The sequence below is a fragment of the Pogona vitticeps genome, chromosome 5, assembly GCF_051106095.1.
Source record: "Pogona vitticeps strain Pit_001003342236 chromosome 5, PviZW2.1, whole genome shotgun sequence".
Classification (NCBI taxonomy): domain Eukaryota; kingdom Metazoa; phylum Chordata; class Lepidosauria; order Squamata; family Agamidae; genus Pogona; species Pogona vitticeps.
In genome coordinates, this window is record NC_135787.1 from 59,145,246 (window position 1) to 59,163,029 (window position 17,784).

The window sequence follows — 17,784 nt, forward strand, 5'->3', positions numbered from 1 at the left end:
ACAATCATGCTCCCAGTTGTTTTTGACATCTGTATGGAGCTGAATCAGGCGTAGGCATACACAGGGTGGATTGCTGCTCCATGCAGTGATGGGCGAGAAGGAGGCTTTATAAACTGGAGGGTGGTCTTGGAAAAACAGATGTCCCATGGGTCAGTTCTTTCTGAGTCCAAATGTTGATTACTTAGCCTGTTCTAGATCAGGTTGTGTTCCTCCTCCAGGAACAGGGGAGTTGAAGGAATGCTCTTGGATTCACCTCTGTCATTCAAGGTCCAAGTGGCAACAAGAACACCTATGACCAACCTCAGGTGGTACAGCCGCTACAACTGTTCCTGGACAGCAGTAGCCTGGCCATGGTGATCCATGGTTTAGTAAACTCAAGGTTGAACTATATTTGTAGTGCACTCTATGTGGCACTATACTTGCACGTACATTTTAGGTTCAGCATGCAACTACCAAGCATCTTAATGGGTTCTCCTACCATGTACTTACAATGGTTGCACTGAAAGACTAGAACTGGTTAGCAACTAAATATCAAATGAAATTCAAGGTATTGCTTTTGGCTTATAAGACCCTGTGTATCTCAGGATCAGAACATCTAAGAGAAAGCTTTATGTCATATATAAAGCCCTCATTATGATGCTCTTTTAGTTGTGAGGAGGAGAGCCTTTCCTGTTGAGAGGTCCTTCTCTGCACCCTCCATTTGGAATGGTTTTCCGCCTAAGATTATGCAGGCTCCCAGAGCTGAATGCTCCTGTCACCAATTGAAGACTTTTATGTTTATCCAGGCATTTTCCTGATTATTATGCTTTTTAAAAAATCAGTCATCAATGAATTGGGTTTTAATTAGTAAATATTTGCTATTTTGTATGTTTTATTATTTTATATAGCTGCCTGGAAGCTCAGTGAGTTAGGCATCTGGCTGTGGAGCCAGAGGTCAAGAGTTCAATTCCCCAATGTGCATCCCAGAAGAGCCAGCCTGTGGGGCCTTGGGCAACCTGCACAGTCCCAGGGCGCCCCCAGAAGAAATAAATGGCAAACCACTTCTTAGTACTCTTTACCTAGAGAACCCTGAAAACTGGCTTGATGGTACACCATTATTATTGTTGCTATTATTATTTTATATAAAAAAATAGTAAATGTCTATTAATTGAAAACCAATTCATTGATGACTGTTTTTTTAAATTTTGTTTTTAATGATTTTAAACTATTTTTTGTATGTTTTATCATTTTCTTAGCTGGCTGGTTAGCTCAGTGAGTTTGATATCTGGCTGCGAAGCCAAAGGTTGGGAGTTCAGCTCCCCATTATACATCCCAGAAGAGCCAGCCTGTGTGACCTTGGGCAAGCTGTATGGATCCAAAGAGCCCCCAAAGAAGGGAACAAGTACTCTTTACCTTGAAAAACCCTGAAAAGGGTAGTCATAAGTCAGAATAATAGCTTCTTTATTATATTTGTTATTTGTGAACCAGTTTGAAATTTCTAAATGAAAAGCAAACCAGAAACATTCTTAAAGGAGGAAAGGAAGGGCCTATGAAGGGCAAATTTCCTCTTAAGAAACTGAAAAAAAGTATGTACTTCTTTTACTGTCTTGACTAGCAATTTCCAAATAGGTTATGACGATGAAGGGGGATTTTAAGTCATTCGCTTCAGAAATGAGTTCCATAAGAGAAGGACTTTTGGTACACCCCTTATCCCATTCATTTACATGCCCTATTGCAACTAAACCCATAATCCAGCCAAAGTGCATATAACTGAAACATGTTTTTTTTTGTTTACCCTCATCTCCACTTGTTTCCATGTCTCTCTATCCCTAGTGATGAACGTCAGGATATAAGTTCCTTCAGGAGTGGGTGCATGTGGCTGTTGTGGGTTTTTCAGGCTCTTTGGCCATGTTCTGAAGGTTGTTCTTCCTAACGTTTCGCCAGTCTCTGTGGCTGTCATCTTCAGAGGACAGCACTCTGTGCTCTGGTGCTGTCCTCTGAAGATGCCGGCCACAGAGACTGGCGAAACGTTAGGAAGAACAACCTTCAGAACACAGCCAAAGAGCCCGAAAAACCCACAACAACCATTAGATCCCAGCCATGAAAGCCTTCGCAAATACATATGTGCATGTGCTTTACAGTACAGTTTTGTACTGTAAAGCACCATGCTCATAGATGGTACCAGAGCTTGAAAAGATTCCTTTTTGCTGTTGTTGATATGCTGGCTGGGAGATTCTTGCTGTTCTAGTTCTAGTTCAAAAATTAGCACATTCACACTTTGGATGGTACTCAAACAAATATTTTCTGGACATGTCCATAAAAGCTCACATTAAAATATGGTAGTTACTATAATATAAAATATAATAGTCTTTAAGGTGCCACATGTATTTGTTTTGTTTCTTTGGATTTTGCCTGATATGCTTTCACAGACTAACATGACCACCAATTCTAAAAATATGTTGACATTCTCTGTATTTGCCCTGGCTTCATATGCAAGCCTTCCTACATTTCTTTTCCTATTTATTTTACCTTGAGTAAGCAGATGTAGCCATCTGGACTTCTAATGTCACATTATATGAGCAAAGTATTCTAGGTTTCTGCCCTGCCTATGTTTTAGGATTTCTTGGTCCTTACTCATTCACGTTATTATTTCTTTTTTTGGCCATCCTTTCAGTCCAAAAAAAGATCTTAGCAATTTGCATTTCAAATGCTCAAATTTATCAACATGCTCTACACTTTTCAATGGGGGGGGTCTTTTAAATATTGTATAAGCATCTGTACAATAAGCATCCATTTCAGGGATACATATCATTTTGGAAAGACAGGTTTTCATTTTATTAATGCCCAGAATCCAGTGATTTCACCATAATTGTTGAAACATGCATGATTTGCATTCCTATATTTTCCAAGTGTTTAACTGAGTTGGTGTAAATGATATCCAGGGCTTAAAGGGCTTTAATGTGTGCAGATTATAATGGATTTAATGTATCACGCTCATTTTGCAGGTTCTTAAGATGTATCAATGTCATTTACCACTCTGAATAATTATTATGTTCTATAAATGGTGTTACTGAAAGATTACCATACAATAGGGCCATTTAATGCTACACTAACTACATCGCTACATAAGATGGCACAATTTAATGCTGAAACTGAGATAGACCACATTTTAAAATCATTCAGATTTATAGCATGGGAATTGTTAGTTCCATTACTTATGCCCCTCACCATGTTAGCCTAGTTTCTCTTACACTGTTTTGCAAATATTTCCTAGCATTGTATAGCTTACTGTTAAATTTGGTCAATAATGGACTTTCTGCAGATCACCAGTCTTCTGATCATAACATGGGGTGATGCAGACTGAACATGTTGATCTATGAGGGGAACAGATTATATATATATCCACATACCTATGAACAAGGAGTGAGATATAAGGAGTCTCTGGTCTATTTCACCTCTATGAACTTCTGGTTGGTAGACTGGTTGAACTACTACATGCGATTCATAACAGATCTGTAGCAATTATATATTATCTGTGCATGGGTTGTGGCTTTATGTGCAAATATTCTTTTGCTTATTGAGATTTGTTAGAAACAAGTGCTTCTGATACACTTATTCCAGAAAGTCCATATGTCCTTCCCAGGCATACTTTTCATATTTTCATATAAAGTAGAAAACTCAGTTCCTGGGGAAGATGTATAAACTAAGTCTGCTTGGTTTTTAAAGCTGTATTTTGTGGTTTGGATTTAAACCTTTCAAGAATTTATTTCATGTCAAGCCATTTCTTGAAATCTAATTTGCTAAAAAAATATATTACAGCATAGATGCATGCCTGACCTTTTGCCATGGCACACTTGATAGCAGTTGTTTATATAGGGAGTAAAATCCTGATCAATTTGACACTTAGTACAGACTTCCTGCTGCTTAGATATGTGTACTATAATAGCGTTTGTATGTTTTCTTTTTTTTTTCTCCCTAAGGTTTCTGATTCCTCCTTCACAAAAGCACAGCAAATTAGAAGAAACAGCATACTCACCATAAGAGAAATGAAGTGATTTGGCAATTTGTATGCTATGTTATCCCAAATGCTGGTGTCTGTAATTGGCTGCATTGGGTGGAAACAAATTATATTTGTGTTATGACTATAGTGTGTGTGTGTGTGTGTGTGTGTGTGTGTGTGTGTGTGTGTGTGTGTGTGTGTGAGTGAGTGAGTGAGTGAGTGAGTGAGTGAGAGAGAGTAGTTATTTCACAGTTCATAATACAACTGTATACAAGAAAAGTAATCTAGCCAGTAGCCATATTAATTTGTTGTAGAACAAGAAAAACCAGGAGACGAACTAGTTTTTATTTTTCCTAAGTTTTTGTATGTTCAAACACATTTCTTCCGATGAATGGAGTGGCCTTATGTTAGGGGAGGAGCTTAAAACTGTTGGCAGTGAGGGTGCCTCAGAAGAGGACAACAATAGAATGTGTTGGTCCTGGACCTTCTTCATCCAAGACCCACAAAGCTTACAAAAGTTAATAACTAGTTAGTCTTAAAGATGCTATAACACTTCTGGATTCTCTTGTACAACTGTATACAATTTTAAAAATTTGAGCTTTTCAACAAGGCCATAGATGTTGAAAAAATGTTCTCAAACTTATTGAATTGCAAAATCAAAAGTTAATTTTGTGGTAAAAGCGTTCCTTAGAACTGCCTTTACACGAGACAGAGAGGGATTCAGAATGATTAGTCCCTAATGCCAGCAAAATCGGGTCCGGTAATTTTGCTCTAGGCGACTTCACACTCCTTCACCCAAGTCTGTCTCGATTTTAAATAAACAATCTGGAAGGTCTGCTCTTCCTCTTTATTTACTTTAGGACCCTCTTTTGGTAGCGTAATGTGGCCAGATCAAAACAATCCTAGTTCTAAAATATCCAATTTACTTCAGTAGCTTGGTCTAAACAAGGAGACAGCTTACAGACAATTTGTCTTTTTATATTTTATTACAAAAGATACCATTTCAACAAACTTATTTTAACGTTATTTAGTATTTCCAAAATAACCCCCAGCCTTTGCCACCAGTCATTTCCTCTATAAAATGAAAACAATAAAATGTCTAGCTAGATCTTAAATAAGCATTCTTACACAATCCTTTTGATTAAAGTTCTGTCGGACGCATCTCTCTCCATGTGTCGTTTCTGGCTGTCGTGAAAGCAAACTCTTCCCCCATCTCTCTTCTCCATCCATCTCCTTCTCCGTCCTTCTTCTTCTTCTTCGCCCATCTTCCTTAAATTAAGAAGTTATGTCCTTGTCCATCGGAGTTGAGATAAGATAAGGGTCAGCTTGCTCTTCTTAACTCTTTTTTTTTCTTTAGCTGGAGAAGAACTGACCTTGTATATTTTCTCTCTAATTAGCACCTGGGCATAAGCAGATTTCTAGCTTTTTCGTTGCAGCTCTGAACTAAATCCTATGAAATATAACTCTATTCTATTTTCATAATCAAATTCATGACAGATTTTACATTGTATGTCAGGATTTGGATGAATTCAAGCATACAATGTAACTAGGAGGAAACAGTTCCTTCTTCAGGGTGTCACGTCTAGTAATGTGATTGTCCTTTGAATTGTTGGACTATTAAAATGGCATTTGTGACTGGAGATAACAATATGCTGCAAATTGTGAAAACTGTAAAGTGAAAGTACGAAGATTTCAGTGTGGAGATAATATATAAAAATTGCACTCACAGCCTTAGCTGTGTCTCCTCCTGATCTTGCAAAGATACAATCAAGAGGGTTAACAGAGGTGAAGAAGGACTCTCTATGACAAACAAGTGGTTCTGTCTTGAAATCACATAGACAAAAATAGTCACAACTATTCAAAAATGTATTTGAGACCTGTCTATAGACAAAATGGATCTGTGCCATGATTTTCAATTTCCATCTTTAACAGTCTTAAAAGTCACACATGATTATTATACGCATAATTTATCTCTGACTTAGCTCTCATGAGATGCTCAAAATAGACCAGGGTTAGGACCTTGAGGGACTCTATATGTTGTTTGGTTCCCATAAAACCTAGCCAGTATCACCAGTGGGAAGGGATGACGGGAGCTGACATCCAAAAACACCAGGATTGTCATGTATTTTCCACCCTCAGGGTAGTGCCACAATTTTGTTTTCAATATTTAGAAAAAAGCCAATGCAATTTCTATATGTACAGTGTTCTCTCTCTCTCTCTCTCTCTCTCTCTCTCTCACACACACACACACACACACACACACACTCTCTCTCTCTCTCTCTCTCTCACACACACACACACACACACACACACACACACACACACACACACACACACACACACACACACACACACACACACACACACACACACACTGCAGATTTTATGAAACAGGATCTCTCAAGCCAGGTAACTTTTTCCAAAAAGCCAGGTGACTTTTTCCAAAAGGATGGCTGCCTGTGGCTGTTTCTGATGAGAGGAAAGGAACAGGATTATATGTGCCTGATAACATTACGGTGTATAAATAATTACAGAAAAGGTTACAAAAGAACCCTGAAAAGATCCCAGGGGGGTGGGATATCAGCAGAGGTGACAAATGGCTGTCAGCTGTTAAATAAATGTTTTGAAGTTCTGTCATCTTTGTGCTGAAGCTTTTATAATTAAGATTCAGCCCTTGCTAAATGAATGCTTTTGTCATAAGTCATCGCTTTCGAACACCTGTTTAACCAGTATTTTGTTACAACCCAAGTTTCTGCAGTAACCTTTGAGTGCCGCTGTTTTTGGCATTTCACTGGGTTGTATTCTGTGGCTGAGACTCCTGGGAAGAAAATTTATCTGAGATGCTCAAGTAGAGTTTTTCTCTGAGAAGCACAGCCACAGAAATTCCTCTCAGACTTGCTTATTGTTGCAGAGAGAGCCTTTGTAATTACCAGGGGATTAGGGCAGAATATGAAAAGCCTGGTAGAAAGCCGCTTTCTTGCTGATCAGGAATGTGTGCTGCACAAACTCTGAAACAATCGGCTGGGTTAGTGAGGCAGAAGTGTATTAAAATGTTAAGAGTTCAAGGAGGTGGTCCTAGTGAAAACACCTAATTAAAGAAATAAAAAAGAAGGCTTCTAAAGAATGTCATTTGATTTCTCCAGGACGAAAAGGGGCCTTCTGAGGATTGCAAATGAGATGACAGTGCTGCACCAACACAATGGACTCATCCCCTTTCCACAATAAAAGTAATGAAAGCTGAGCTTAATGGTACATAAATAAAAATAATTAAATAGAAGATAGTGGTAGTGGTACATTACCTGAATTAATATACAAGATTAAGAGGCCAGTAATCCAGAAACAACTTACTTACTTTGATCTTTTATATAAATTAGTACACCCTTTTAGGCATCAGTGTGGTACAATGCAGCACTTGCAACTGCAACTCATAATTTTAAAGTGTGCCTTCATAGTGACTGTGTTTACAAATGACTCCATATTTTATTGCTCCTGGAATTAATTCTTGCAAATGAAAGCGGCAGCACTTCTCTTAATTTTCTGCCTTGTTCTCCTTTAGCAAGTGGACACAAGTACCAGATGTTTTATACTATTTGCTGGCCTGGCAGCACAGCCTCAACCACTGTTGTTTGCAATAATGCACTGCCATTTTAGTAAGGGGACTTAAGCAAAACCCATTATTAAAGAATTCAGTGAAAAAACTCTCTTGATTTGAGTGGAAGAAGGATTTCAACCTAGACATTTAAGCAATAATTGCATATGTTACATGCTTCTTTGGAATATCTTTACAGTTTGGTAGAGTGAAGTAGTTTGTGATATGAAGAATTATATTGGGAAAAAATATCCATTTTTGAGCTGTGAACATAATTTTCCAGCCCCAAACTTATGTTCCATATTTCAGTGGTAACCTTTGTGAAAAAAGTAAAGGAAGCATTTGTTCCCTTACTCTGTGAGTACCCATGAGAGTGAAGAAGAGAAGAGAAGAGAAGAGAAGAGAAGAGAAGAGAAGAGAAGAGAAGAGAAGAGAAGAGAAGAGAAGAGAAGAGAAGAGAAGAGAAGAGAAGAGAAGGATCAACGTGTATACTCACTGACGGAATTAGATGGCTACAACCTATGACTTACATTATAGTTACAGATTTTGATAAGAGCAGAGAGCACCCAATTGTTAAGTGTTCAACTGATGACCAGTGCTCCCCAGACTGCGCTTGTATATAGACCACTGCATGAGTTTCTCCTACTTATGGGAGACTGAGGCTTGAATAACAACTCTGAGGTGTGTGTTTGCCTATAAACCTCCACTACCCCTTTCCCTTTATGGGGACTTCTGTTAATAGAGTACTTACCCCTTAGAAATTGACCTGATGCCCTCAATGCTTCACAACAAAAATAAAGTATTTTAAGGCTGATATTGATTTTTCCTCAGACTTACACAGTTGGAAAACCAAGGCAGAGTTTGGAGGCAAGATGTAAGCAAGCGAAGTATGAGAGGTTGTAGAACATTTGTCCTGCTTCTGTACTATGAAGGATAAGCTAGGGACTGTTCTAAGAGTGAAATTGTGCTTAGTCATCTTCTTAACATAAGTGGATTAGAATAGTAGAATAGTGGTTGTAGATTGCAGTCACAAGGCACTTTTAATACCCACAGGTTTCAGTGTGAGATACAACTTTGGGAGTAGGCCTCTTGACCTGTAATGAATGGGACTTCACATTGGTTTGACCATGTCCATAAATCTGTTCTCAATTAAAAAGATGGTAATGCAATGATTTTATGATACCCTGATAGAAATGGATACACATAACTTTAGTGGAGCAATTAATTAGGCATGCTTTGTGAGGGAGTACATGAAACATTTTATAGCCGTACATTTAAAAAATGCAGCAACAATGTTACATGCCATCAATTTTTGGACTTCGGAATTATCAAATGCTATTATAGCACACCCGTATGATTATTTCTATTTGATTGCTGCCTCATACAGATTCCCAGATAATTTTCAGCAGTAGCATTTTAGGTGATTTAGCATAATTTCATTCAAAACATATTCTGCTGTTCAGACCATTAAGTATGTTTGGAAGACTTCTTCAATTTTGCTCAAAAGTTAATAGCAGTCTGTGGGTGAATTAAAAAGCAGTTTACATTTATTGACCTATTGCTGGCTCCTTTATTCATTCCTCAGTCTTCTCACAGAAGTCAAAAGCTACTTGTCTAATCCAAGAATTTGGCAAATGGTCAGTATAGCTACTATCATTGTTATCCTGATTAAGTTACCGTTTTTGTTGTTGTAACTATGTTTGTATATTACACATTCAAGAGAGAACATGTATGTGATGTTCCACCCAGTGTTCCCTGTTTGTTTCTCCCAAACCAAGATTCACTCTGGCGACATTTTCTCTTTCCTTCGCTGCCATCAGTGGATATCCCTTATCCACACTTGCCCAATACTTGAATCAGACACTTGCTGCCATCCTAACTTGTTTATTTAGATTGAATTTGAATCACAGATGTTCTTTTTAATCATTGTTCAGAATCACTCATTAAAACTTCTTATACTTGGTTACACATTGACTTCTTCATTTGTTTATTGATTAATTCACTTTAACCAACATTAATAATATCAGTTCTCTCTAGACCTCTGACTATCTATCTATCTTGACTATTCAATTTCTCTCCTCCACACTCTTATTCTCTCTTTCACCTTTTCTCCCTAATTCCAACTCTAGCTCCCTCTAACTGACTCTGCCCCTCCTGTCCTCTCACAGGCTCCTGCACTTGAGCTTCAGCTATGATTGACAGGAGTGACGCGGACATTCAGTCACAATGTGTTTTATCCCTTCATGTTTAATTCTTAGTATTCTTGAGGACTATTACTATTTTAGGACTATTACAATTTTCTGTCATCATTATTGCATAATTAAAAGGAAGCAGGTTGGTATGATCCCTAATCTTCATCCCCTGCTTTCAAATCCATAGTTGAAAGCAAAGGAAAAAGCAATGGTTTGTTAATTTCATTTTGTGAATTTTTAACTGAATATTAATGTTTTAGAGGACAGTATGCCTCAGAAGAAAGGAACAATAAACCATTTCTAAGTACTTTCTACCTAGAAAACCCTGCAAAGGGTCATTGTAATTCAGAATTGAGTTGACGGCACACAATTATTGTTATTATTAGATGTGTAAAACTTCAGCCTCAGCACAGAGTCAGCTTTTCAAAGGATAAAATGAGAGTTAGTCAGAAGTTACACTATATAATCAAAGTTCCCCAACAGCTTTGATACACACTCAGAGCCCTAGTGTGTTGTGGTTTCCTGCTCTCTTCTATGATGGGAAACATTCTGTGAAGTGTGAACACATGGGAATATTCCCCATTGCACATGTGGCGCACTTCCAGGCTCATTAAGACTATGTGAAGCAGGTGCATCAGAGCCGCTATGTGCATTTTGTGTAGGCATGGGGTATTCTACAAAAGCAGTAATATCTCTCCCTAGGCTGTATTTGCTAAGGTATTAATATAAGCTTTTTGCCAGGGGGGAATGCAATGTAGCTGGTGTGGTTTTAGCTGCAGTGAAGCCTCTGTGATCTAGAAAGCTGCATAGAAATGGCTTTCATTAAAGAGTGATTTTAGCGCTGCCCCTTTTATTCCCTGCCTCTCTGTGTTTTGAGTAATTGTTCTAAATCAGCTTGCTCCTTTTCAGTAGAATTGGTGGGATTGAAGACCTGGGCACTGGAACACTTATTGGAATTCTTTGATTTTGTCATTCCTGTCAAGACCAGGGTCATGCCATCACTCTCACTCCAAATAATCCATGTTAAGAGTCCAGGTCCATGTCAAATATGAGGGATAGACCTGTCTCATTTATGTGAAGGCCCTTTGTGTTAGGGTCAGAATAAAGACATAGAAGAGATTGCAGCTGGACCTCAAACTGTAGCAGAGTGTTGAAGGCAAGCTGGGGTTGCTATTGGTTGAATCTGTCTAAAGACAACTAGCAGGGAGGATTAAGATGGAGGCAACCTGAAAGGAAGGAAGCAGTGAAGATGACAAGCAGGTGTAAGGTTTCATCAGTCCTTGAACAGCAGGTGAGAAAATGTTTCTTGAGACAAAAGACTGCAGGCTGCCCTGAAGCTCTCTCAACCCAGCAGTTGTTGTGAGGGACTGGTTGAAGTACAGATTGGGACCGCACAACATAGTGCACAGTAGCATAGCGCAAAAGAAGCACAGCTCCTCTATGTTCTGTGCTAGCTGAATAAGCAGCAGAACTGGAGTGGTAGATTCTACATGTCGGTATCAAATTATATGCTAGAGATAGCCCATGATTAGAAGAGGGCATTCCTTTAGTGTTGAAAGTATGATTGCTCAGTCATGAAGATCTACCTGAATCATGTCTCTGAAACACTAAAGACTTTATTCTTATTACCTTCTCCATCTGCAGTGCCATTTTCTGAAGGAAAGGATCCATAGAATCGCTCTGGGTAGCTTGAAATAAGGAGAGAATTTCATTCCAGCATGTTTTTATAAGAATTTACCAAAATCTTTACATTTCTTCATATTTGGATAGGAAGAGTTTGAGGGTTTGTTTGTTTTTTTAATTCAAGACATGGGGAAAACTGAAATTAGAATTTTCATCTGTCAAAACCCAAGACTTTGGGTGTGGAGCATGTGAAAGAAGAAGCCTGGATCCTTGTGCATTCAACAGTGTTAGGAGTGTAACTCTTGTTTCCTAAAAAAAATATTATCACCACCATGCTCGGAGGTACCACCCAGTCCCCTTAATATAGAGAATAGCTGTCCCTCTTGAATTTGGTTTGTGAAAATGAGCTAGAATTTCATTTAAGATTGTTTTATTCTGAAGAATTTGCAGAATGCAATATGGAGAATTTGAGAATTCCTTCATATTTGCAATGAAGACAATTTGAGTTTTTTTAAAAATGAGAAAGAATGGGGAACATTCTTTCTCATTTTTAAAATGAGATCCCTAATTCTGATCCCTAATTTGGAACACTGGAAAATCAGGTTTTGAAACTTCATGGAAAGGAAGTTTCCTTCCATGTTTGGAAAAGTACCCTCCATTTTCTGCCAGCAAGCAAAATAGTGATGGATAGGGTGTGGGTAGTGCACACACCCTTTTCACATATTCAAAGAAATATGTGGAATTCAGTATAGTTCCAGTTCTCCACAGTGGAATATTTCATCATGCTGTATGGCAGGATTGACCCCAAAGATGCAGCTTTTACTAAGGCATGATTATTTGATTTTCTTGTTAGAAAAAGTATTAGAGGAAATAAAATACGTCAAGCCTGAGAAGTATTTGCAATTTGAGCTTAAATGCCTTCAAGGCATCTAGATTCCAATCACAAAGCACCAGCTCTGAATATTTCCTCTTGTCTAGTTTGATCCTTTGTGGGTGGTGTAGGATGAACAATACCAAGTAACTGAAGAATATATATTTAAACTACTACTTACTGTATGTTGCTAAACATGACCAATTAGAGAGGCATTGTGAATAGTTCATGCATCTTTCTCACACATGCTGAAAATGATGTCTTTTGGTACGTTGTCTTTTGGTATAAACTATGGTTCCTCACATTTTCTTTTCAAAGTGCATTGCATTATTTTAGGCTTAGCATGCACTGTAATGATAATCTGCCAATTCAGTGCTAAAACTGTTGAGTTTAAAAACTCAGTACTAAAAGACTCATTCATATATGGATGAGTGGTCAGTGTTGTGTCATAGCAGGCTGAGGATTAAATATTCTTCCACATGAGTACCCACTTTGCATATTATTATTATTATTATTATTATTATTATTATTATTATTATTATTATTATTATTATTATTATTATTATTATTATTATTATTATTATTATTATTATACCAGTCAATGTTTGTATAATGTTGACTTTGCTTTGCATTTCTGAACAACAACAACATGCCATTGGGTCAATTCCTATGACAGCCCTTTCCAGAGTTTTCTAGGTACCGTATAGAACACTCAGAAGTGGTTCGCCATTTTCTTCACCTGGCAGCATACTGGGACTGTACAACTTGCCCAAGGCCACACAGGCTGGCTCTACTTCACAGCAGACACAGTGGAGAATCAAACTCATATCTACCAGCAGTGCAGTCAGTTACCAAACTCACTGAGCTATCCAGCAAAAGCTATCCAAAGCTGATTTCTCTCCATCTCCCAGCCCGCAACAGCCTCCTCATAATGAAATGAATCGCAAGGAAGCCTCAGGGCCTTCGTAGGGGAATAGGAAAGTTTTAATTAAAAAAAAACAAATTGCAACTGATGACATCATCAGCTTTATACAACACAAGTTCCCCTACTGGATTTCAATCATTATTTGTTTCAAATATTTCCTCTCGTACCTTTTCACCACAGCTCTTTAAGATGACTTGTATACATATTTAACTATGCATAGATTCAAGTTGTATGCTACCTCATTCCGTGAGTGGAAGCTATAATATTTATTTATTTATTTGATTTGTATCCCGCCCATCTGGTCTGGTCAACCACTCTGGGTGGCTTCCAATAAAAGTATTTGTCATAAAACATACAGTATTACAATCAATTAAAACACATACAATAATGGAACAATAAGGAAAGGGGAAAAGAAGAGAGAGAGTTAAATATTGACAAGAGCGAAGGCCTGAACATATAACCATGTTTTTAATTGACTCTTGAAAGTGCCCAGCGTATTGGCCGCACGAATCGCCGGAGGAAGGAGCCACCGCCGAGAAGGCCCGGTTTCGTGTCCTTTCCTTCCAGGCCTCCCGCGGCGTTAGGCTCCTCAGCCTCACCTCCTGGCTCGTGCGGGTGATCCAAGTAGATCTAGGTGGGAGTAGGCTGTCTTCATAACAACCCTTTGAGTAGGTCAGAGTGAGAGAAAGAGACCTGATCACAGGCATCCAATGATCTTTGTGAGACTTAAACCTTGATCTCCCAAGTCACCGCTCAGGATTCTGACGACTACACATTAACTATTAAAGCATCACAAGGATAAAATAGCACCCCCAATCATAAACACTGAACAATGGCAGATCAAAAGAAAACAGCACAACAAACAGAATAAACAGTACTGGAATCAGCAGTTTATTAGAGTGATCTCATTTCATACCTTGATCAGAAGCATAGGGGAAATCAGGAAAAAATTTAAACTGGTGCCTACTTATGACCCTGCATCAGAGCTGTTCTTCCTCTCCCTGATTTCAAGAGACACTTATTGTTACTGCTAGTTGCAATTATGCTGTTGAGATTGTAATCAGAGAATGGTATTAAATGCAGGACCAAATACTGCAGAAATAGCTTCAAACCCAGTACTACAAAAGTAGCATCAAGGAGCCTGCATTTCTAAGTTTACTGGTGCCGCTTTTTATACACATATATCATGTTAAAGAAGCAAATCAATACTTTATACTCTGAAGTGTACGTGCAACAGAAATATGACCTTTCAGGCTGGTTTATGTTGGGTATTAGTAACACTCCATATTGCATTCAGCAATTATGAAATAGAGGCATCTCTTATAGGAAGGAAGCAACCTGTCTCCTGCATTAAATCTTAACTTGTAGAGTGTCAGAGAAAGGCCACCTGAGTCATTTCAGTACCAATGGAAGGTGTTTGAAACACTTCTTTTGACACCAGAGTGCTTTCATTGTTCATGGAACCCTACCCCTTTCTGTGTTGCTTTAAGGCATTCTGGCTCAGCTTAGAGTCAGTCAAGCAAAATTGGAGCATCTGGTTGCCCTGTCAGAATAGCATTGGTAACTTCCATGCAGCCCCCACATGGATAATCTCAACTTCAAATGCAGCCAGTACATCAGTGATTGCTAGGAGTCTGTGGTTCGTATTTATTTGAAATATCTTGAGAAAATCATACATGCATGCATGCATGCATGTGCTCTCTCTCTCTCTCTCTCTCTCTCTCTCTCTCTCTCTCTCTCACACACACACACACACACACACACACACATGTGTATTTGGTTTCTACTTTCTCCATTTGGCATTCTGTCCTCCAGTTAAGTACTTATGCATTGCTTTAAATTCCATGTCACTCCATTATTCCTGAACTAATCTCTATATTGTTGCATAAATTCCATTCCTATTTAACATATAAGTTAAACACCCTGAGATAGGGAGGGAAGGAGAGATGGATGAAGGATGACAGTATCACTTTTTTGATTTAAAAACAAAAGTGCTGTGTTGCTTTAATTTTCATTAATGGTCATTGTTATAAGTCATTAAAATTGGTAATTCTTTACATAATTTTCTGGATAACTTAACAATGATATTTCCTTTCTTTTGCTTTCTCTTTCATAGATTGTTCACAAAAGAGTCTGGTTTAACGGCTTGCAGTAAGTAATGCTGTTTCTCTTTAACAAATTGAGATTGTGCTTTTCCTTCTTGTATGTGACTTAATGGTGGTGTTCTGCAAAAATTAAACTATAAAATGGCTGTCACCCGGTTTTTTAGATGGAAAAATTTGAATTCTTTGACTATTCCCCCCAAAACTAATGCAAGAGAGAACTGTCAGAAGAGCACACGTGACATCAGACAGTAGATCCAGACTTGAGCTCCAGGGCAGATTACTCCTGCCCCAGGCATGAATAGACTATGCATGGCATCAGGTCAACAGGTCAGGAGGTATAAATGCTTGAAGATTTTAAGCATATACTGCCTCATACCCAAAGCTGCGTAGAAATGCTACCTCCTGCCATTATGACATAAGTGATTTCCTAAGTGTATGCCTATGTTCCGGAAGCTAGAAAGACTACTGTTGCTGCTTCAATCCTGTGACCATGCCTATAGGAGATGACTTTTAAAGATGCTTGCACTGACCTGTGTCAAAAACTAGTCAGAATGCTTTTCAGTCAGTCAAATGAGAAAAGAGTTAATTTGTTAGAAATTTAACACCAGTTTCTGCTAGCCTAACTAAGGATTAATTAGCTATATCAGATTTCAGTGGTTCTATTTTACACCTGAAGGGAGATAGAGGCGCTATATTTCAAAAATGAAGTTGAAAATTGGAAGATGGAAGTCTATCAATATTAAGATGGAAAACATAATGAATATAACCTGCAGAGGGTTTCCAGGAATTGAAATTTACCTGAATGTATGCAGGTAATTATAAAGCCATACCATTAAATTGATTGCCATCTCTGCATTAGGATACTAGTAAATTTAGGATTGCCACTAAATTTAATCTTGGGCATTATTGTTATGGGGATTTCTGTGTTTCAGGGTGCATCTACTCCCAGCCAGACTAGGGGTTGTGTGCTTTGATAACAGGCAATGGAGAATTCACTGGCAACCCTTTGTCTATAGAGATGGATGATTGATTCTACATCCCTGAGAAGAAACTTGCTATCTCTATAGTTCTGATGGGTTCCCCAAGTTTATGGCCTTGGTTTTGGAACTTTACTTTAATGATCTTGCAGCTTCAGCATATATCGCAATGAATTTGTATGCTGGTAAACCTTGCTTGTAGGCCATTGAGTCCAACCCCCTGCTCCATGCACGAATACAAATTAAAGGATATGTGTCAAGTGGTTGTCTGGACTCCTCTTGAATGCCTCCAGTGTTGGAGCACTCAACACCTCTTCGGGTAATTGATTCCTTTCCATTACTGCTCTAACAATTAGGAAGTTTTTCCTGATATTCAACTGAAATCTGGCTTCCTGTAAGTTGAGTCCATTGTTGGTTGACCTGCATTCAAGGATGTTCAAGAACAGATCCTGCCCCTCCTCTGTATGACACCTTTCAAGTACTGTATTTGAAAAGTGCTATCATATCACCCCTCAGTCTTCTTTTCTCAAGGCTAAACATGCCCAGGTCTTTCCTCATAAGTCCCCCTGATCATCCTTGTTGCCTTCCTCTGAATGTGAATGTAAAGTACTTTTTGCTCCCTTGACAGTATAAAACAATGAAAATGAAAACAGTTTTTGCACATAGTATACATAATGTAACTTGCTTAAAATGTTAATAATTGTTGTCTTGTTACACAGATTTTAAAGATTAGAAGTCTTAGAGAGGTTCTTCATTTTTTAAAAAATCAACCAGTTATGTTTGCTGTGTGTGTTTGCTTGCCTCTCACAGGGAAATGTATACAAGTGATATACTTTGTAATGAGAAAAGGTGCTGATGAGAAAAAATTAGTGCTTGTGATGTTTGAAAGTTGCTCGTCCACATGTCCTGTCAAACTGAAATATCCTGAGGGGGAGGGAATGAAGAATTCAGCAAATATTCTTTGCAGCCTTTAAATGTTTATCTTTCTTTTTCTCTTTCCCTTATTGCAAGCTTTACACTGAAGAATCTTGCAAGACTTGAAAGCTCACTTTCTCAGTACAGTATTATATCTGGTTCAGTAAAAAATGAACCATTGCTGATTTTGTATTTGGCCCATTGCTGGTTTTGTATTTGGCTCATTATTGCGGTTCTTTCTTTGCAGAGAAGCCCTGGATAAATTCATACAGCAAAATTAGGCATTTTGTATGACATGCCTAGATGGTATGTCTTTGAAATTAAAGGAGAGATCTAAAGACTTCAATTAAAAAGTTACTTTCTGACTTTTGTTCATAATAGACAGGTAGTAGCCCAAGAATCTGACTTGTCATTTGATTTGGAGCACTCTTGGTAAGCTCAGAAAAATATCTGTACAGTTTTGTTGAGCTTCATTTCCCCTATATAAATTTCTATTGATGTCTGCATGTGGAAAATAACTCTTTGGCAAGCATTAGTTAGCAACCACCAATAGGGAGGTATTTGGATTTTGGCCTATTATACAGATTATGTCTTTATACTACACTTAT

At 38.2% G+C, this 17,784-nt stretch overlaps 1 protein-coding gene across 4 annotated transcripts in view; it reads left to right on the forward strand.

Moving 5' to 3' along the window:
* Positions 1-17,784, forward strand: part of TENM3 (teneurin transmembrane protein 3) — a 1,852,170-nt gene that overhangs the window by 565,561 nt on the left and 1,268,825 nt on the right. For all 4 annotated transcript variants that reach the window (XM_078393883.1, XM_078393884.1, XM_078393889.1 and 1 more), the window contains one exon: positions 15,296-15,330. The gene's annotated coding sequence lies outside the window, so the exon portion shown is untranslated. The remainder of the gene's footprint in view (positions 1-15,295; positions 15,331-17,784) is intronic.